The sequence below is a fragment of the Octodon degus genome, unplaced genomic scaffold, assembly GCF_000260255.1.
Source record: "Octodon degus isolate 3935 unplaced genomic scaffold, OctDeg1.0 scaffold00248, whole genome shotgun sequence".
In the NCBI taxonomy this organism is placed as follows: domain Eukaryota; kingdom Metazoa; phylum Chordata; class Mammalia; order Rodentia; family Octodontidae; genus Octodon; species Octodon degus.
Genome location: NW_004524824.1, coordinates 2,653,458 through 2,661,177, shown reverse-complemented (window position 1 = coordinate 2,661,177; position 7,720 = coordinate 2,653,458). Strand labels below are relative to the sequence as shown.

Below are 7,720 nucleotides of genomic sequence, written 5' to 3'. Positions count from 1 at the left end.
CTCTCTCTCTCTCTCTCTCTGGCACAGGGTCTCACTAGGCAGCTCAGACTCGCAGTGCTCCTCCTGTTCTCAGCCTCCCCAGTGCTGGGATTACAGGTTTGCGCCCCTATGCCCGCCCAGACTCTGGCCTCCTCAGCCCACCCTGGGGGCAGGGCCAGCATGATATGTGGTGCTGGGGATCGAACCTTGGTCTCTGTGCTTGCCTAAGCAGGCGCTTATTCTGCTGAGCTATCTTGCTGGTCCCAATGTTCTAACTTTTGTGAATTATAGCATTTAGTTTTGCAAGAGATCTTTTAAATCTCATTTGATAAGAAAAAAACATTTCCCAGCAAAATGAGGACAATTTCTTAAGGTAAAATAGCTCTTTTGAAAACTTTCTGATCTACCTCTGGACAAGAGGGATTACACCTGTAATCCCTGCACACAGGAGGCTGAGGCAGGCAGATGTAGTGTTGAGGCCAGCCCAGGCTCCATAGTAGGCTTGAGGCCAGCTTGGAGCACAGCAAGACACTGTCCCATACCTGTCCTTCTTTGTGTACATATCTGTATTCTCAGGGGTCTTGTACCAGCACCCAGGAAGCCTTGTGGCACTTTATATTGCTTGGGGCTGATTAATAAGTGCTTGTGCCACTTCTTTTGCACAGTCCCTGGTGATGCCTGATACTACCCGAAGCTCAGACGTGATGTCTCCACCACAGGCTCTGGTGCAGCGTGCTCCCCACTGCAGACTCCAGGAACAGACTTGGCGTCGCCCAAGCCTTGTGCCTGCCAAGTCCATTCCCGTCAGGGAGTAATAAAGGAAAACAATGTGCATTTTAACTTTAATGTCCAAAGAACACTTCTGGATCGTTGAATTTTGGACAGCATTTCATCCGTGGGCTGCAAATTATTCTAATTACAACAAATTTACCTCATAAAAAAGAACACCTGCTTTTTTAGGGCAACATGAGCTAAGCAATCATGAATTGAATACAATTAAATTTTGCTTGCATTTCAAAGTAGTTAGGAAAGAATAAAAAGCAAGCAAGAAGTTGTGTTTGGCATGAGAGAAAGCACTGAATGGTTAGGGCACCTTGCGGAAGGAAAATAGAACTTTATATCTCGTGCATTGCGTGTGTGCGTGACAGGGAAAACAAAGAAATGATTCATGACGGACGCTCCCACCCTCAATGCTTCCTTCTAGAAGTGCTCAATTAAGTAGTCAAGAACAGATTCGGATCACATATGAGTAAAATTTCCAGATAGCCAAGATTTACAGCCTCAAGATACAGCACATCTTCTTGTACTCTGAGTAACCAATTTAAAGCAATGGATTAACCACTGTTGCCCTATTACTTTGTTTTGAAACTTTGGTTTTTTTTTTCTCTTTAGAATTGAAAAAAAGTGCAGCATGTCTATCTCCTCGTTCACTGTAAATACCAACTCTATGCAAGCCAGCCACAGGCACCATGCTATTCCTGGGCCACAGCAGAGGACTCGAGCCGCGCCCTTTGGAGTGTTGCCACGTGGGAGGATGTTTAGGGTTTAGACGGGCAACGCCCTGCCTCATGGGCCTCAAGGGCATGCACACACATATGGGAACACCCACATGCATGTACACACATGCACACATGCATGCACACACACACACACACACACACACACACACACACAGTGCTACCAACAATACAAAAATACAGAAAACCTGTCCTGTTGTCAAACATGCATCTCTCTTAAGATCAAGTTAAAAACTGCACTGACTCCTTCCTCTATTGCAAGGTTCCTGTCACTGCTAGGTAGGCGGCTGAAAGGGCCCAGTTCACCCACCAAATCTGCTTTTCGGTATGCTCTCCAAATACAGTGAGGCCGAGCTGCTGAAAGGCTTCCTCTCTGGGTTTTCTTTCGCATGGTACAGCGGGAGCTTTCAGTAGCTGTCTTTTCCACGGCAGTCATGGAGCAATCAAGGGCAGTGCTCGCTCTCCGGAGAAACCCTCTCGCTTTCTCCCATGGGTCTTTGCAGCTGCTCAAGCTGACCAAGAGTCAGCGAGTCCACTTCACCGGTGTCTTTCCGTGGAAGGACACAGTGAATAGAAAGCATCTGGGCTTTTTTTGAACCGCGGATTGAACTCAGGCCCTTGCGCTTGCCAGGGAAGCGCTTATTCCACTGAGCCTTCTCCCAGGCCTGCATCTGGGCTTTTGCTTTCTAGAAACTAAACACCCACAGTGTGTGTTCCCATTCGTGTGCTGCGCTTACGTAGCTGAATCGCTTATATACAGCGTGTGCTACACTAACTAAGGCTTACCTCCTCGAACTTATCATTTTCCAAAGTCTTGTTGTAAAAAAAAAAAAAAAAAGTCTCATCATGTAGTCCAGGCCAGCCTTGGATTTTCTATGAGCTACAGGTTGGGCTCAAATTCATGACCCTCCTGCCTGACCCCCTACAGCTGGGCCCACACCCTGTACCACCCCGCCCAGCCTGGAGGACTTCTTAAACCTGGACGTGCAAGCACATGACTTGCATATTATTAGACTGTCCTTCTGAGTTTCGTATCCCGCAGGTCCAGGTTGGAGCCCTGAACCGCGCAGTTCTACCCGTGCTGCTGGTGCAGCTGGTCCACACCAGCTGAGGAGCGGCAGCAAGCAGACAAAGGAGCAAGGACAGCTGCTTCTGCAAACACTTGTAAGACCAAAATTGATGAAGTAGATGGCTACTCAATTCTCCAGGGGTGGTTTTGAATATGGAGGACATGCCAGATAAAATAAGCACCTGGCACAAGACAGTTCAGCAGTGATAGAACCTGTAACCAAAGAAGCAAGAGCCACAGTCCGTAGCCGCTGGTTCTGTGTCACTGAGTCCGCCTCGGGCCGACAGTGTGAACGGTTCGCTGCGACAGGGCGGGCGTGCAGTGTGGTGCCGACTGACGACGCTCAACGCCAGCAATGTGGAAGTTTACTTCAGAACTTTGCAATAATGGTGATGGCAAAGGAAAAGCAATAATCTCATCCGGTTAAATTAGGTTCTGAGACGTGAATGAAGAAGCTTTTGCAGCAGTGAAGCTTTGGCTTGATGAAGGCATGAGGGCAAGTGGGAGGGCAAAAGGGAGGCAAGAGGCTAGCTCTGACTGGACGCTCCTCCAGGGCACTGCGCTTTATGAGTCGCTGGCTGCATGCCACGCCATTGGGAGGACTTCAGGGCCACGCGGGCTGCCCACCCGCAGTCTGCCTCCGTGGGAGGAGCCGAGCAGATGCATGGCAGAGCACTCTGGATTGCCCTGCTCTCACCTGCAACCTTCACAGACAACCCCCGGAAAGAAGCAAGGGGTTCTTGCTGTCGGCCTGTGCCCTTCTCTCCTTATTCTCTGAAGTCCAGATTTGAAAGGCAAACATCATAACCTAGCTCATCTTCCTCTTTACCTCTCTGCTCTACCTAACTCTTCTCGGACAATTATAGATGCTTCACTCACCAAGGCAGTGGGTGGGCAGGGAACTCCAGCAAGCAAGAGGGACAGACACAGTTTCAAGCTAATTTCTCATGCCAAAACCAAGCCTGACTGAAGGTTTGATTCCAGCTCCGACCGAGTCCCAAATATTTATTATTCCAGCTAGATTCGGCAGCCAAGGGTTGCAAGCTATCTAGGAAAAAGCCATTAAATTAATAATGCCTTTTGCTTTTCATTTCCTAGGACAGGAAAGTCAAAAAGTCATTATTTCATCTTGCAAGAACAGTCCCCTGAAAGGTTCAGCAATACGGTGAAGCAATTTTAACACCACATTCATCCTGAGCTACCAAACCCTTGCCACTGTTTGCATCCTTTTCACCCAACTCCAACACTTCTCAGCTCTTATTTTTGGTCCAATTCATATTTTAACAACCTGAATATCACTATTCTTGAAGGTCTTCCTCTCCACTTCTGCCATTTCCAACATTTTCTCAGGCCTTTAACCCATTTTAACTGTGTCCACCTCTCTGCCTTCTACCAAAACATAACTTGCACTTAGCTCCTTTTTCAGCTTGGGATGAACAGAACAGACAAGCCCACCCAGCCAGAACCCGTATGCATTAATAATATTGATGACGTGCATTCTGAACAACTCTGAAACTTCCTCTCAGTTGGTATCTCGGCAGCATGCTGTGCTTCTACACCGACATTCATAAAAAGTCTGACGACACGTGGTATTGTACCACATCTGCTTGTCTTTTGCAACCTCTAAAATACACTCATTGTGCTGGGCATGGCAGCAAACGTGGAATCCCAGCGCTCGGGAACTAAGGCAGGAGAACTGGGAGTTCATCCACTGGGCTACAGAGTAAGTTCAAGGTCAGCCTGAATTACAGAAGAAGACCCTGTGTGAAACACACACACACACACACACACACACACACACACACACACACACGATTTCCTCAACCTTGGCATCACATTACAATCACTTGAGGGCTTTAGAGCTATTGCTCCTGAGGTCCAAGTAAGGCAGAATGTCTTCAGTGGGATCCAGGTGTGAGTGCATTTTATGTGTCAGGATCTAACCTAAAGTTTTGCTCATACGGTGCTTTGTCCTAGTTACTTTTGTCATCACTGAGGCAAAACGCCCAATACCCAAACTTAAAGGAGGAAAGGTTTATTGTGCTCATGCCTTGAGGAGGGTTCGCTCCACCAGCAGCTGGCCCCGGGACAGGGCGGCACATGGCGGAGGGCAGCATGGGGGAGGGCCAGTGCTTGGTGAGCAGAAGGCGGCCAAAGCAAGCAAGCAGGCCAGGGCCCTCGGCAGCTCCTGCCCAGGCTTTATGCTACACCCAGGCTGCTGGGAGTAGGTTGTGGCACCGGCTCAGTGGTCACCCTCCTTGATCCCAGCACCACACACCCCAGGCCCAGCCACCTCCAAACCCATCAGTGACTACATGAGGTGTTAGGGACATTCACACACAGCCATATCATGCTTCAAGATTTTTTAAAAGATTATTTAGCTTTTTCCTAAGAAAACAAACAAACACTATTTTAGAAATGGGACACTGGCACAGACAGAGGGACCCCGGCCGGGCCACGCAGCATGAGATCTGGCGTCTCCAGGACACTGTTGCTGGTCCAGTTGCTCTGCCCCTCCTTTCAGCTGAATCGCCCAGCCTGCCGGGAAGGAACTCTTGCTTGCTCAAAGTCAAGGTTTTTGCTGGTTGCAGATCAATTTCTCGCTCTTCTCCAGTGGCACAGAAGGCCACAAGGGCTGAGCCGCCAAGTAACTGTTATACGCTGTCAAAATTGACTCAAAATTGACTCCATTTTGTTGCCCTTCTAACCTCACCGAGTTCCTGTTCTGTATGCGCCTACCCCTCCCAACCCCTCACCCCCTTATGACCCAAGTCTTATGATATCTGTTCCCCAAACCTTATCTCAATGAACCAATGACTCTGCCACTTCTTCCTCTCCACCCCTTCCCTGTTCTTGTGGTTTTCAAGCTTAAATACTGCACCTTGTTAATGCTCGGCGCACCTCTTTGCACCTTGCCTAGAGATTGCCGCTGGGTACTAGCTAAAATAAAGCACTTCTTTTTAACTTTTGGACTTGCCTCGTTGTCATCTGATTTTTGAGCTACAACAGTAACCTTCAAATGTGGCTTCCTCTGCTCTGGGGGTGGCATGTGGCCTGTTGTTTTCAGGCCTCTAATACCTTTTGACATCACATTTAATACAAGTAATGGGGTTCTTTCAGATTCACTTGATAAAGGGGCCAGAGTTTCCCAGGGCGCCCCGGGTGGCCAGGCCTCTCTTAGCCCAGCACTGTCTTTTAGTGTGAGTTCATCATCCCCCCACACACACCCCAGCCTCCCTGTAGGTCAGAGGAATGCAGAGTCAAGCGCATGCTGCCTCCAAAGATGTGGGGACTAGAGACAGCGGACAGCTGAGGACTTTGGAAACCGGGAAGTGTGATTCAAATGGCAACGCCCCGTGTCCCTGCAACCATTTCTGGCTGACCAGGTTTGCCTGTGTTCTTCTGGTCACCACCAACTTCTGTGCCTGAGTGGAGTGCAGAAAGAGAAGGAGAGGACTCCCCCCAGCGAGTGCAGCAACACGGAGCCAGCACGAACAGAGGATCTGAGATGCCAGCGAGAATCTGGGGGCGGGACAGAGGGCTTTCGCTCTGTAGGTTTTGATTTATATACAGTGCATTAGCAAGCTTCCGGCTTAGTCCCACGCACTATTTAGGGCTGCAGTGGCTGGCTTTTCACTGAAATTGAATTCTCTAAAATCCAGAAGGAGCTTCTGCTGCCTCGTAAGCCAAAATAGATTCAGTCTTTATCCCTATCGTATTCTCCAGGGAAATTTCAGCCGCTTGGCGCAGCCCCAGGGACCTGCGCCTGCCACGCTGCGCAGCTCTCCGGAAGAGGCCTCCCACTTGCTCTGGGAAAACACTATAAATGATCTTTTCAGACATCTATGCTCACAAGGTCTTTATTCTCTAGATAATTTTCAGAAGTGTTTCATAAACAAATCATAAATATTAAACTTTCATGTCTGAGATTACTCACAGGTTAAAAAAAAATGGTTCCCTCATATCCAGCCATGAATGCTGTAAATACATTTCACAAGTAGCTCAGGAATCAGTGAGCAGAGGGGATGCTGCGCACAGGAAGCGGTGCTAGCTGCGGCAAGAGAGCCGGGTTCTGCCCCGCGCCTGTCGTGGCTGCCTTCTGCTCTGTTCTTCCCTGGTGCTTATGAAATTGGCCAAGCTATATCATTTTATTTTTATGCTACTTTGGAGTGAATAGTTATAATCAATGAAAACTTCCCTTCCAAAAGAAAGCATAGGGGCTGGGAGATGGCTCAGTAGAATAAGCGTTTGCCTAGCAAGCACAAGGGCCTGAGTTCAATCCCCGGTTCCACCAAAAAAAAAAAAAAAATCAAATCCCTCTGTTTGGGGCTGGTGAGATGGCTCAGTGGTCTAAAGCACCTACTTAGAACAAGCTAAGCTAAGGGACCGCGGTTCAATCCCCCAGCACCACATGCCAGCTAGCCTCGCCTCCCTGGTGGGCTGAGCTGGCCACACATACACTAAAAAAATAAATAAATAAACAAATAAATAAAATAAAAAAAAAAAAAAAAGAAAGCATAGCGCATTCCGGTATATGTAGGTAACACCCGCTGAATACTTATAAGCTATCTACTAATTCGAAGGGCATGGAATTTCAGTTTTCACAAGCTGACTGTAATTTAACATCATGGACCCCAGTAAGAGGTGGTGGTCTACAGCCTAGTCTCATTCACAGGGAGGCTGAGGCAGGAAAATCATCACAAGTGTGAGACTAAATTAGACAGAGTACTGACACCCTATCTCAAAATAAAAAAATAAGAGCTGAGCATACAATTCCGTGGTGGAACCCTTGCTGAGTGTGGACCAGGCCCTGGGTAAACCACTTTTTTGGGGAAAAAAAAAATACATCCTTCAGGGTATGGTGGTGCACATCCATAATCCCAGGACCCAAGAGGCAGAAGTAGGAGGATCACTGGGAGTTCGAGGCCGGCCTGGACTACATAGTGAGAGCCTGTCTCAAAAGACTAAAAAATAAAAAATAAATCACCAGTCTACTGTCTAAGGTCATACCTTATTCTTTTTCTTTTTTTCAGAATCTAATGAAGTTTATTTCTGAAATGAAAGAATGCTTACATACCTCATTCTTGACAATCACTTATCAAATACCTGATAGCTTTTTTTATTTTTATGAATACCTTGTGAAACTTGAGGCTTC

At 47.8% G+C, this 7,720-nt stretch overlaps 1 long non-coding RNA gene across 1 annotated transcript in view; it reads right to left on the bottom strand.

The window, feature by feature from the left end:
* The window catches only part of LOC111813965, a 20,541-nt gene extending 16,332 nt beyond the window's left edge, over positions 1 to 4,209 (bottom strand). The window contains exon 1 of the long non-coding RNA XR_002819073.1: positions 4,198 to 4,209. This is a non-coding gene — a long non-coding RNA (uncharacterized LOC111813965). The remainder of the gene's footprint in view (positions 1 to 4,197) is intronic.
* Positions 4,210 to 7,720: the final 3,511 nt, after the last annotated feature.